We start from the raw sequence: 14,166 nt of genomic DNA on the forward strand, positions 1-14,166 counted from the left end.
GTGAAATAAGCCATACAGAGAAAGACAGATACCATACGTTTTCACTGTTAAGTGGATCCTGAGAAACTTAACAGTAGACCATGGGGGAGGGGGAGAAAAGCAAAGAGGTTAGAGAGGGAGAGAGCCAAACCGTAAGAGACTCTTAAATACTGAGAACAAACTGAAGGTTGATGGGGGTGGGAGAGAGGGGAGGGTGGGTGATGGGCATTGAGGAGGGCACCTGTTGGGATGAGCGTTGGGTGTTGTATGGAAACCAATTTGACAATAAATTTCATATTTAAAAACAAACAAAAAAACAAACAAAAAAAAGACCAGTTATCATTTAGGGTATACGTGTATATGTGAGTGTATGTATATGTGTACAAACATATGTTTACATACAGATATGTAGATATGAAATACAAAATATATGTAACAATATTATATGTTATATAATATGTAATATATATAATATATACATAATGTACATACATCATATCTAGGCATATGTATTTTATATATATATCTTGTGTGCACACACATCAATTTTTAATTAAATGTTTTAAGTTCAGACATATACCATTTTGTGAGTGACCAATGGCAAGACCTATTTATCTAAAAGTAATTTTCTCGCAAAAAATCTCACTGTAAACTTCTTGAATGCCACTCCATCCATTTGTAAAAAGGGTTCTGATGAATACCAAACATAATCATAAAGGGGTCAAGAAGTCCCCAGAAAATTAGAATGGCAGTGTAATTTTTTACCAAGTGAATACTTGGGGATTGAGGAAGGAAGTACTTAAAAAGATTCTGCAACGGTGACAAGCATAAAATAGAACTATTAGGACCAATGTAACGAGAATGGTCAGCCTAGCCTACTAAATGTAGCTTCTATGAGCACAAGCATGGAAGAAGGAGCGATCTAGCCCAACTCTTTCCTTTGGTGCTTATGCTGATTGAGGTTTGGACGGTGTCTTGTGGGTTTAGGTTCTATCAGCACTAGCAGACATAAAGCCCATCGTTCTGTCCAGGTGACTTGTCCCTCAGGCGCTGAGTCCCTTCTCAGCAAACAGCTAGGTAATAGCTGTTTACCTAGTCCTGTTACCAACATTTCTTTCTTCTTTTTTTTTTAACATTTATTCTATTCATTTTTGAAAGACAGTGAGAGAGACAGAGCACAAATGGGGGGAGGACTAGAGAGAGAGGGAGACAGAATCCGAAGCAGGCTCCAGGTTCAGAGTGGTCAGCACAGAGACTGATGCGGGGCTTGAACTCAAGAACCGTGAGATCATAACCTGAGCTGAAGGCGGCCGCCCAACTGAAAAGATGTCTTTTCTGATCATAATTTCATTTCTTAGGAAGAATCTTGTTTTAATACGTCAATCTCAGCACTATTTTTGTTTACACTTATTCGCTTGGGAAACATACATGTGAGCAAACGTTGATGCTTTCTTTTCCATGGGCAAAAATGAAAAGTTAATTTTAATATTCAAATTTATTTTAGCCTAGTATACTCAGGAGAATGCACAGAGTAAAATTTCTAGTCTCTCCCAAAATCTTTCCAAAATGAAATGATCCTGGATGGTTCAAACCTAACTCAATAGCTGTTAGATTACTTTTATCTCTTGTCACAAGTTCCAGAGTCTACATTTCATACCTCATATTAGTAGAACACTTTGTTCCAGCTACCCAATAGCTATGCCAAGACAGTGCTCGTGACCTCCAAATTCCTGCCTTTCAATTACATCATCTAATGGACTAAAAGAAAAGTGACATGAACCACAAATAAAATCAATAAACCGTCAAAAATCAGGTCCCAAGACAGGTCCTCATCAAATTTCATTTGCTCCATTTCTCTCAAAGGAGCTGTGTATCGAAGTTGCCCATCTGCTAATGAACTCCTAGGCCTTATCTACAAGTACTACCTCTGATTAGCAATGCAGATAATCGACATTTCCAGAATGGCACTCAGTTTCACAGATGCGAAGGTTGGGATATAAAATCCATCATTCGTTCCCAAGGGAAGAAGTCATCTTATTGAAGTAGTCTAATTAGGGCCATCCGTCCAAACTGCATGGTGGCTAAAGATTGACCCAGCCAATGTAGGATGTTCTGGGCTCCAGGAATGCCCTGAGTTTTCAGTTAGTTACCTGGATGGTTCGACCTCATCTCCTATCTTCCTATCTATCTTTCTCCTCATTTCCTTCATCATCTTCTGGGATTGGTGAGATGGGTGCACGTATCCCCTCCCTCACACCTCCATATACTACTCGACCTTGTCTAAATCTCCCATCTTGATTATCCTCCTTGTTCAAACTACTTGTGAACAACTCTCAGAGTAACATCTTTGTTTCTGGTGAGCCTTTGAAGCTTTTTTTCTGTATTCGAAAGATCAAGAACAGATAAGCTTTGGCATGATCCAACCCATCATCACATATTTTACAGTCATATAATGTTTGAAGCAGATTTCAGTTTGAGTTGTTTGGAATCTGGTACATATACAGTTCAGTTTTTATCCCTTGCTTCACCGCGTGTTTCTTTGCCACTGTATAATCTTAGATCTTCAAATTATAGAATTTCAAACATCAACAAAAGTAGAATAAAATGCTAAAATGAAACTTCATTTATTCAAAACTCTTAATATATGGCCATATGTATTTTTTTTATATCCCAATCCAGTGGACTTTTGATTCTAATTCCAGACAACATATAATTTTATCTGCAAGTAGCTCATATTTATAAACAGGTAAAAGCCTTTTACTTTAAAAATTATACCTGCAGAACGATTATCACACAATATGCAATAGAAATAAATTATTTAATAGAATCAGACATCAAGTGAGTGATTTCCACAATTCTTTCTCACTCCTATGTCCTCCACACCCCATGACACAATTAATTGTTCTTAATTCCACTATTTTAATTTAGAACCTAAATGAAGTTGGCATCAGTTGATGTCAAAGTCCCTCGTAACCTATCATTTACCCTTCTTTGTCTTGTAATTTGTTTTTGAAGACTTTAATCTTATCAAACTTTCCCTTTCCCTCCATACGCAGGACCCCATAACTTTTTCTTATTCCCCTGGCATCTTCTTTTTATTTTTTTAATTTTTTAAATTTCTATTTATTTTTGAGAGAGAGAGAGAGAGTGAAAGAGAGAGCATGAGCAGAGGAAGGGCAGAGAGAGAGAGGGAAACACAGAGTCCAAAGCAGGCTCCAGGCTCTGAGCTGTCGGCCCAGAACGCAAGTTGGGACTTGAACCCACGGACTGTGAGATCAGGACCTGAGCAGAAGTCTGGCGCTTAACTGACTAAGCCAACCAGGTGCCGCCAGCATCTTTCTGTACTGAAGCCACTGACAGGACTTAAGTGCATCTTATACGTGGACATGGTACTCACTGTCTTAGCGAGGAGACCAGAGTTTTACTGTGATGATTTTCCAGCCTATTTCCTAATGTCTGCAAGGATCTTAACAGGAGACCTTCATTCTTTCTGATCCCAAAGGATCCCAGACAAAGCAAATTTGGGTGTGAGGATGAACTTAAGTATAAACAAGAGTGGGCTTTAGTTACTTATTATTAGGAAGGTGAAAAAATTTACAAAGCTCTTCCCATCTTGTTTGCAGATGACCTAACTTTCTGTAATAGCATTATAATTTCATAACAAGATTTTGACCTTAGTGCAAGTTCAAAACTCCCCTCTGAGCAAACACACTTTCAAATGACATTTTTCATGCCTAGCTTATCATGAAGAAAAACATCCAACCACTGAAAATCCAGATTTATATTTATTTCTCTAACTAGTCCTTAATGACAATCACCAGAGAGGTGGTGAGGGCCAAATCTCACGAGGCTTTGTTCTGGTCACTGGGGATGTAGGTTTCCTGTAAAGAGAGATAATAAACTTTTGGGGAATTCTTAGCTGTGGTGTGACATGACCTGATTTATATTTTAAAGGCATAATTCTGGCTGCTCTGAAGAGAATAAATGTAGGGAGACCATAGTGAAAGCAGGGAGATCTATGGGATCCTATTCCAGAAATTGAGATGAGGCAGTTTGAAGAGGACTTAGAGTCCCCAGTTACAACTTTATCACTTTTGGAAAGAAAGGAAGACCAACTGCAAAAAAAGTGGCTTGGATAAAGTGTCTAAGTTTTTAAGAGCCCAACTATAAACTTGGTTTTAAAAAATCTCAGTCCTCATGGGTGATGGACAGGGAGGAGGGCACTTGTTGGGGTGAACACCGGGTGTTGTATGGAAACCAATCTGACAATAAATTAAAAAATCTCAGTCCTCAAACATATGAACTAACAAATATTTTTTTTTCAACGTTTTTTATTTATTTTTGGGACAGAGAGAGACAGAGCATGAACAGGGGAGGGGCAGAGAGAGAGGGAGACACAGAATCGGAAACAGGCTCCAGGCTCTGAGCCATCAGCCCAGAACCTGTCGGGGGCTCGAACTCACGGGCCGCGAGATCGTGACCTGGCTGAAGTCGGACGCTTAACCGACTGCGCCACCCAGGCGCCCTAACAAATATTTTTGAATGCATTAAAAAAGAAAATGCTGCAATCAATTTTCTGTCTGAAATGCCTAATGAAACTGTTTTAGTTCTGAGATTTCAAATCTCCTGATCCACACATGATGTAGAACTCCTTCTTAAGAAATTGATGACTAGTGATAAATGCCAATAATATTTACCATTGAAGATGATATTAATGTTGAGAATGGAAAAGCAAATGGGACACTCCTCATTGTGCTCCTCTTTAATCAAATTCTTTCCAAATCATTTCCTACTATGAAATCATCTACACAAACCCAGAGGATTTATGCTCTATTTAAACTCCTATAAAACTTATTTCATATGCCACCGTATGGATTTTGCGTTAAAATTTGTTTTTCTCAGTTTTTCCTATTCCTGTGAAATGTAAAACTCCTGGTGAAAAAAAAAAATAAGATATCGTTGTTTTCCCTTAAAGATAATAAAATTGAAACACGTAGAAATGAAGGCATTGCATGTAAATAATGAAAAACAACTCACAGGACAATCTTTTTTATAAATATTAAGATGAACCAAATCAAACTGTCAACATCTGAAAGTTTTTAACCCCATCACCCTGTTGCTCTTAATTTGACTAGTACAAATCAGAACCCAACTGGAGGTGACAAGTTGCATTTGGTTGATATGTCACCAGGGTCTTTTATAATCTATCATCTTCCCTTTCCTCATCTTGTAATTTGTTTTTGAAGGCTTTTAGTTCATTCTCTTTGCTATTTACTTCTACATGCAGCTTTAAATTACAAATCTCATTTTCCTTGCATTCCACTCTGGTAACTTTCCAAAGTTTCTTTGGCAACTTTGGCAGACAGGTGACATCTTAAATGTCTTCAAAACATAAGTCCATTTATTTAAACTAAAACAAAACAAAACAAAACAAAACAAAACAAAAACAACTCACCCGTTCCTCCCACTTCCCAGGTCCTGCCTCAGGCAACCATCAATCTGTTCTCTGTATTTTGTTTATTTGTTTATTTATTAGGTTTATTTATTATTTATTAGATTTCACATACAAGAGAAATCATATGGTATTTGTTGTTTTCTGTTTGACTTATTTCACTTCACGTAATGCCCTCTAAGTCCATCCATGTTGTCACAAATGGCAAGATTTTATTATTTTATGTGACTGAATAATGATTCCATTCTGTATTTTATACTCAGATGTCTTTTCCCATTCATTCATACAGACGTTTAAGCTGTTTCCATACCTTGGCTAATAACGCTGCCGTGAACATGGAATTGCATACATCTTTTGATTTCGTGTTTTAATTTCCTTCAGATAAATACCTAGAAGTGGAATACCAGGATCATATAGTAGCTCTATTTTTAATTTTTGGAGGAACTTCCATATTATTTTCCAGAGTGACTGCGCTGATGCACATCCCCACCAACAGTGCAGAAGGGTCTCCTTTGCTCTGTATTCTCACCAAAGGAGGCACCCTCATTTGTTACTCCTTTCTGATAATAGCTATTTTAACAGGTGTGAGGTGATATCTCAGTGCTTTTTGTTTGTATTTCCCTGATGATTAGTGACATAGAACATCTTTTCCCAAACCTGTTGGCATTTGTACGTCTTCTTTGGTAAAAATGTTTGTGCACGTCTTCTGCCCATTTTTAAATCAGATTGCTTGTTTGTTTGTTTGTTTTCTGCTTTTGAGTTGTATGAATTTTTTTACATATTTTAGATATTGACCTTTCATCAGATATATGATTTGCCATTACTTTCTCTCATTTAGTAGATTGATCTTTTGTTGTTTGTCTCCCTCTCTCTCTCTCTCTCTCTCTCTCTCCCTCTTTCCGTGCAGAACCTCTTTAGTTCGGAGTAGTTCCACTTATTTTTGCTTTTATTGCTTTTGCTTTTGGTGTCAGACTCAAAAAATCATTGCCAAGATCTGTGTCAAGAAGCTTGCCACATATGCTTCCTTCTAGAAGTTTTATGGTTTCATGTCTTTTTTTTTTAATTTTTTTTAATGTTTATTTCTGAGACAGAGAGAGACAGAGCATGAGTGGGGGAGGGGCAGAGAGAGAGGGAGACACAGAATCAGAAGCAGGCTCCAGGCTCTGAGCTGTCAGCACACAGCCCGACGCTGGGCTCGAACTCACAAACCGTGAGATCATGACCTGAGCCGAAGTCGGTCGCTCAACCAACTGAGCCACCCAGGTGCCCTATGGTTTCATATCTTATATTTAAATCTTTAATCCATTCTGAGACAATTGTTGTGTATGGTGTAAGAAAATGGTCCAGTTTCATTCTTTTGCAGGTGGCTGTCCAGTCTTTCCAACACCATGTGAAGAGAATGTGTTTTCTCCATTTTATATTCTTGGCCCCTTTTTCATAATTGACCACATATGCACATGAGTTTATTTCTGGGCTCTCTTTTCTGTTCCACTGATCTTTGTCTGTTTTTATGCCAGTATCATACAGTTTTAATTACTATAGGAATCTTTGTTCTCTTTCTCTGAAAAATGTCTTTGGAATTCTGATAGGAACTGCACTGAATCCATAGATTTATTCGGGGCAGTAGAGACATTTTAACAACATGAATTCTTTCAATTCTTGAGCATGGAGTCTTTTCATGTTTATCTGTTTCCTCTTCAATTCCTTTCAACAAGGTTTTATACTTTTCAACATACAAGGTTTTCACCCTCTTTGGTTAAATTTATTTCTAGACACTATATTCTTTGTGATGCCATTTTAAGTGGGATTGTTTTATTAATTTCTCCTTCTGAGAGTGTACCATTAGTGTATAGAAACACACTTTATAGACACAGATTTCTGTGTATTGGTTTTGATTCCTGCATTGTTACTAAATTTATGTATTAGTTTTAACAGTTTTTTGATGGAGTCTTTAGGGTTTTCTATAGATAATATCATGTCTTCTGCAACTAGTAACAGTTTTAATTCTTCCTTTTCACTTTGGATGCCTTTCATTTATTTTTAATGTCTAGTTGCTGTGGCCAGGACTTCCAATACCACGAGGAACATATTTTAGCTTTTCACCATTGAGTATGATGATAGCTGTGAGCTTATCCTATGGGGACTTTATTACGTTGAGGTATGTTCCTTCTGTACACTCACTTTATTGAGTATATATATTGAGTGTATAAAGTTGAGTATTAGGTTTTCTTATCATAAATTGATGTTGAATTTTGTCAAATGCTTCTTCTACATCTATTAAGATGATCATTTAATTTTCATCCTGCATTTTGTTAACGTGGTGTATCACATTGACTGATTTGCATTCCTGGAATAAATCCCACTTGATCATGGTGAATAATCCTTTTAATGTAATGTTGAATCTGGTTTGCTAATATTTTGAGGATTTTAACATCTATGTCCATCAGGGATATCAGGTTGTTTTTTTATTTGTCTAGTTTTAGTATCAGGTTACTGCTGGGCTTATAAAATGAGTTTGGAAAAGTCGAGGCCACTCTAGTTTTTCAAAGAGTTTAAGAAGGATTTGTATCAATTCTTCTGTAAATGTTTGATGGAATTCACCAATGAAGCCATCTGGTCTTGGTCTTTTATTTGTTGGGACGTCTTGGATCACTGAGTCAATCACCTTGCTAGTTATTGGTCTGCTCAAATTTTCTATTTCGACATGATTCTGTCTTGGTAGATTTTATGTTTTTAGGAATTTATCTATTTTTTTCTAGGATGCCCAATTTGGTGGCTGATCATTGTTTATTGCCGTCTCTTCTGGCCATTTGTATTTCTGTGGAATCCATTGTAACCTCTCTTCCACTTATGATTTTATTTATCTGAGTACTCTCTCTTTTTTCCTCGGTGAGTCTAGCTAAGGGTTTGTCAATTCTGCTACCTTTTCAAAAAAACAGTTCCTTATTTCATTCATCTTTTATTTTGTCTTTTTAGCCTATATTTCATTTATTTCTGCTCTAATCTTTGTTATTTCCTCCCTTCTACTAACTGGGCTTTGTTCATTCTTTTTCTTGTTCCATGAGGTGCAAAGTTAGGTGAGGTTTTTTTCTGTGGCTTGTCTTGTTTCTTTTTTCTTTTTTTAAATTTTTTAACGTTGATTTATTATTGAGAGACAGAGAGACACAAAACATGAGCAGGGGAGGGGCAGAGAGAGAGAGAGAGGGAGACAGAGAATCCAACACAGGCTCCAGGCTCAGAGCTGTCAGCACAAAGCCTGACGCGGGGCTCGAACCCACGAACCGTGAGATCATGACCTGAGCTGAAGTCGGTTGCCCAACCGACTGAGCCACCCAGGGGCCCCTGTCTTATTTCTTGAGGTAGGCATTTATCACTAGGAACTTCCCTGTTGGAAATGCTCTCGTTGTACCCCTTAAATGTCTTTCTGTTCTGTCATGACATTTATTATGTCGTGATCATGGAGTTAGTCATCACTATCTCTGTGTAGGATTTTGAGACCTATCATCACCTTTAATGTAATGCAAATGTCTGTTAATATATACATTATTAGTTTATATATTTATATGTATATAAATGTATATTCTTGTATATATATGTATGTATATACGTGTGTGTGTGTGTGCATATGTTTACACACACCGCTTATACTGTGGACATCTTAAAGGCAAAGAGTCTCTTGTTTTACTTAAATCTTTAGCAACCATCAGGGTGACTGGCCAAATGGATGTTCCATGTATCTTTGCTTCAGAGTAATATGAACGTGGGAATTAATGCAATAGATTGTCTTAATATCACACAAGAAGCAAGAATGAGAGCAATTTTGAGAACAGTTTCTGAAGTTAGATTCTCTGAGTTTAAAGCTAGATCCAGTCCTTCCTGCCTGTGGAGGTTAGAGATGTTCTCTGTATTCGATGTTATTTTTAATAATTATTTACCAAATTGAGGTCCTGTGGGTAAGTGTGTAGGTCTAATGGGGGTGGTAGTGGCAATGATGGGAGGAGGCTCTCATTTGTACTACTTTCAGAATTTGTCTGCATCAACGTGCAAGCCAATTTCTTGGAAAGTATGACTTCTTGTTGAATAAAGGAGCCATCGTTTGCCTGACTTGTTTTTGCTGCCCTCTCCACCTTTTAAAACATGCACAGTCTTCTCAAGTTTAGAAACGAGCACTAGTTGCAAACTAACCAAAATCTTCAGTCCTGAGCACTTAGATGAACAGGAGCCCAAGTCCTTTGATTCTCGTGTGATGCCTGGGCATTTTGTTGCTGCTGAGAGAGGCTCTGAGGCCTGGGAGGACTGAGACAAGGAGTCGAGTCAAGGCCTTGTGTGTCAGTTTTCTGTCTGTACAGATGCTACCCAAGCTGAGAACCAAGTCAGTCCTTGAAGAGTGACACGAGACCAAAGATACAGGTATAAGGGCAATGGTTGTCAAGAAGACAAGAGGTTGTAACCAGAAAAGCCCAGAACAGGTAGGAAATGTAGTGAAGGGAACAAGGTATGGGAGAGACCGTGAGCCCAGCCAGATGTCTAAGACCATAACTGTCTTGTTTACTACGGTAGCCTCAGTGCCTGGCATAGACATAATAAATATTTTTAAATATTAAATGAAAGTATGAATGAATTATTTAAGGGAGATGGGACTGTCCAACCAATTAAAAGTATAAATCTTGCCAGACTGGTAGAATATTACAGACATATCAATTAAGATGGGGAAACTAGAGGATTCAAGGAGTTGTCATGTTGTTCTATTTTTATTTTATGTTTTTATTTGTTTAGAGAGAGAGAGAGAGAAGGAGGGAGTGAGTGCATGCCTGCATGCAAGCATGTGCAAGAGCAGGGGAAGGGCAGAGAGAGAGAGAGAGAGGGAGACAGAGAATCCCAAGCAGGATCCTTGTTCTCAGCATGGAACCCGGCATGAGACTCGATCTCTTGACCCATGAGATCATGACCTGAGCCGAGATCGAGAGTCAGACACTTAACCGATTGACTCACCCAGGCATCACTGTTCTGTTTTTAAAATAATCTCCAGCAAGATTTTTAAGATAAATTACTTTTTGTGATTATCATATTATCCAAAGGTTTAGGGATAGAATATCTAGCTCTTTAGCCCTAAAATGTCAAGGAGTCTATGACATTAGGAATGGAACAACATCATACAGGAAGGATGTGATATAGCTAATGGGTATCTTGGGCAAAAGGACTGTTGGTAAAATCAGGTAGGAGAGGTGAAGCTAAGATTTTGAAGGAAAAGCACAAACAGGTACATCAGATTTAATTTGTGTCAACCAGCAGGAATGTGGTGTCTACCTGAATCCCGGGGTAAAAGACATATAACACTCAAATATATCCAATCAAGGCAAAATATCTTATTATAAATAAATTCTTAGAGTCTTAGTCAGTTTGAGCTGCTGTAACAAAGTGCCGTAGACGAAATGGGTTATAAACAACATAAATTTATTTCTTATGGTTCTGGAAGCTAAGAAGTCTATGATCAAGGTGCCAGAATGGTTGGGTTCTGGTGAGAGCTTTGTTCTACGTTGCAGCTTGTCCTTTTCTGTTTCTTGGCAGAAACAGAGCAAGGGAACTCTCAAGGGTGTCTATATAAGAGAGCACTAATAATTAGAGCTCTTATAAGAGCACTAATCCAAAAGTCCCATCTCCTAATTTCATCACATTGGGGGTTAGAATTTCAACACATGAATCTTGCGAAGACAAACATTCAGTCCATGGCATTTAACTTTGATAACAAGGTTAGTAAAATAGGAGCATAATTGTGAAGTCATAGAATCACTGCCTGATCCCTTCCTTGGGAAGCCAGCATTGTTTCTATTCAGGATAAAACTCTCTGGTTTAAGTTAATATATACCTTGTGAACTTCAGATTTATCATTATGAAAACAAAGTGCCACAACCTATTTCAAAAAACAAAAAGGAAACATGGCTTTCCTTCACCACTTCTTCCAGTCTTGAGGATTCTCTGCAAAGACAACTGTTAAGTACTGACTGGTACAGCCACAGGTTTGGCATGGTATAGCATCACCTTTGCCTTAAGGGAAGCTGGAAAGTTGAACGGACCACTATCACTTTGCTTTAGAATCTTCCTCACCACTTCCCTCTAGAAGTTTGCAGAAATCTCTTTTTCGGGTAATTAATATGTTTCTGCTTTCAGAAATGACAGGCTAAAGTTCTACTTATCCAGATGGAAGCAAACTGTGATTTTGGCTTCTCTCCTTGAGCAGCAGCCAAAGTAACCCTGGGTTTCTGGTTGAAATTCCAATGCAGAGATTCCCAAGCCACCATCTGGAAGGCAAAACACTCAGCATCTATCCTATTTGTGCCAATCAGGGAGAAGGATTAAGAAATACAAAAATATGTATCCACACATTCAATATTTCCAGACAAGTTCAGAGAGGTTATTTGATAAGGGTTGCAATTATTTACAAAATTGTACAATGTCACTCTAGTTAATAAACCTCCCTTCTCTCTCCCTCACACTCACAATGTACGTATGTGCGTATCAGATCGAGGGGAGCGTCACTGAATAATAAGACCAAGTGAATCTGAGTGGTGAGAAAAGAAACTCTCAATAATTAGTCATAGTTGAGAAGAATACGTAGACTCTCCTTTGCATAAAACTTTATATTTGTCTTAAGTTGTATAGAGGGAAGAAATGTGATTTAAGAGATATATGGAACATATTCTTTCACACCTAGAAAATATGATTCTGGTAAACTGAATGTCCTCGACAGAAACTTTAGGAGGTAGAAATCACCTCAACATTGTGTTCTGTAGTGAGGACAGCATGATAATTCTTATTTCAGGGCAATCGTTTGCAGAAGGTACAATGAATACAAGAAGGAAAGAATGGGGGCTATCTCTTAGTAGTGGAGACCACTCTGTGGTTCACTACAACATGTAAGTCATCTTGAAATAGAAATTTATGAATAGTTTAAATAGCAAATAGAAACCAGAGAGGGTATATCTGAGAAGACCTAGAGAGGAGCTTAGGTATTAAGACTTGCACTGAAAGGATGATGTAATAATAAACTGTTTCAGGGGAAAGGCGGAAGAAAGGCAGTGATTTTGACCCAGTCTACTTTACAGTGTGCTTAACAAGCATTCACTCACTTTAGCCCACACTATAGCCTTTTGCAGTATTATCATTCACATTTTACACGTGTGGAAATGAAATGAGTTCAGATCATTTGTCCATGGCTGCACAAGCAGGAAAGACTAGGACAAGAATTCAAACCTAGGCTGCCATTCCAAGCCAGTGATTTCTCAAAGTTTGGAGAAGGGCTCTGTATTTCACCTAAATATATATTGATACTCTGAAAGGAAAGTTAAATAATGTGCTGCCCAGAGAAAATTTAATTTTGTCTGAACAATCCCTTTCAATCCATTTAGATTGTTTGTAAAGGCAAAGGTGGTCTGTTTTTTCTCCGCATATTAAACGAAAATGTATTTACCAAACTTTACAGTCTTCTAAATCAGTAGTCCTTGAAGAAATTAATTATGACATCTTAGAATGTCTTAGGGGTTTAGATTACACAATTTGCCTTTTATAAACAGATATTTAAATACCACCGGTCTTTGTATACCGGTGCATACATGACGTACAGAATATTTTCACCAAACGTAGGCATGGTAGAGATGGCAATTCAGTGACTTTTCCTCCAATACTTCTCAATACTTCTTTGTTTTGATGATATTAAAATTTTAGGAAATTGTTATTTTGGAGAAAACTTCAAGTATTTTCTCAAACCAGCTTTCTGGAAAGTCCTTATGTGAAGAAGAAGAAGAAGAAGAAGAAGAAGAAGAAGAGGAAGAGGAAGAAGAAGAAGAAGAAGAAGAAGTGGAAGAGGAAGAAGAAGAAGAAGAAGAAGAAGAAGAAGAAGAAGAAAAAGGAGGAGGATGGGGAGGAGGAGGGGAATAAGGGGAGGAGGAAAACTGGAAGGGGGAAGATGGGAGAGGAGGAGGGGAAGCAGAAGGGGAAGGAGAAGAAAAGGGAGGAGGAGGAGAAGAAGAATGAGGAGCAGGAGAAGGAGGAAAGGGGAAGAAGAAGGAGGAGGACAGGAAGGGGGAGGGGTGGGGGAGGGGTCGAAGATAAAAGAAAACAACAGAAGCCCAGGATGACTTGAAAAAATGGTGCATTCTCAGGCCTCCATGAATGCAGACTATCACTAACTGTCCCCATTATTTGTTCAGATATTTCTAAGGAGATAGGACTATGTCTCCTGGGAATTTTCTTACAAGTCCAACCCCAAACAAGGAAACCCTGTGCAGAACTTTAAGCGAAAAGGGATGGTTCTCACTAAAGACCTAGATTAAGAAACAGAGACGTTAGAGTTAGACGTTGGGAACTGTGAGTAAACCACAGGCACCAAAACAAGAGGCATTAAAATATCTGGAACAAACAGAGATCAAGACAAGGAGCTGGGAGAATGCAACTGTGTACAAATAGGATTCCAAGGTTCCAAAGGAACGCACTGCCAAGCTAAGTGTAAAGTCTTAAGACTGAAGCTGTTGGAGTCACTGTGAAGGTTGACCCTGAGTGATGTTTTATCATTGTTATTCCCATATACGGATATTTTAAAAAGACTCTCTACTAAAGACCTGTTTCTATTTCAAAACTTAGCAACATATTGTCTGGCTCTGACTCTCCTCCCAATTCCTGTCCTTCTAAATCATTTTTGAGAGCTAATTAGGTTGAGTGCCATTTTCAACTGCTACTTT

Source organism: Prionailurus viverrinus, chromosome C1, assembly GCF_022837055.1.
Source record: "Prionailurus viverrinus isolate Anna chromosome C1, UM_Priviv_1.0, whole genome shotgun sequence".
NCBI classification, from domain to species: Eukaryota; Metazoa; Chordata; class Mammalia; order Carnivora; family Felidae; genus Prionailurus; species Prionailurus viverrinus.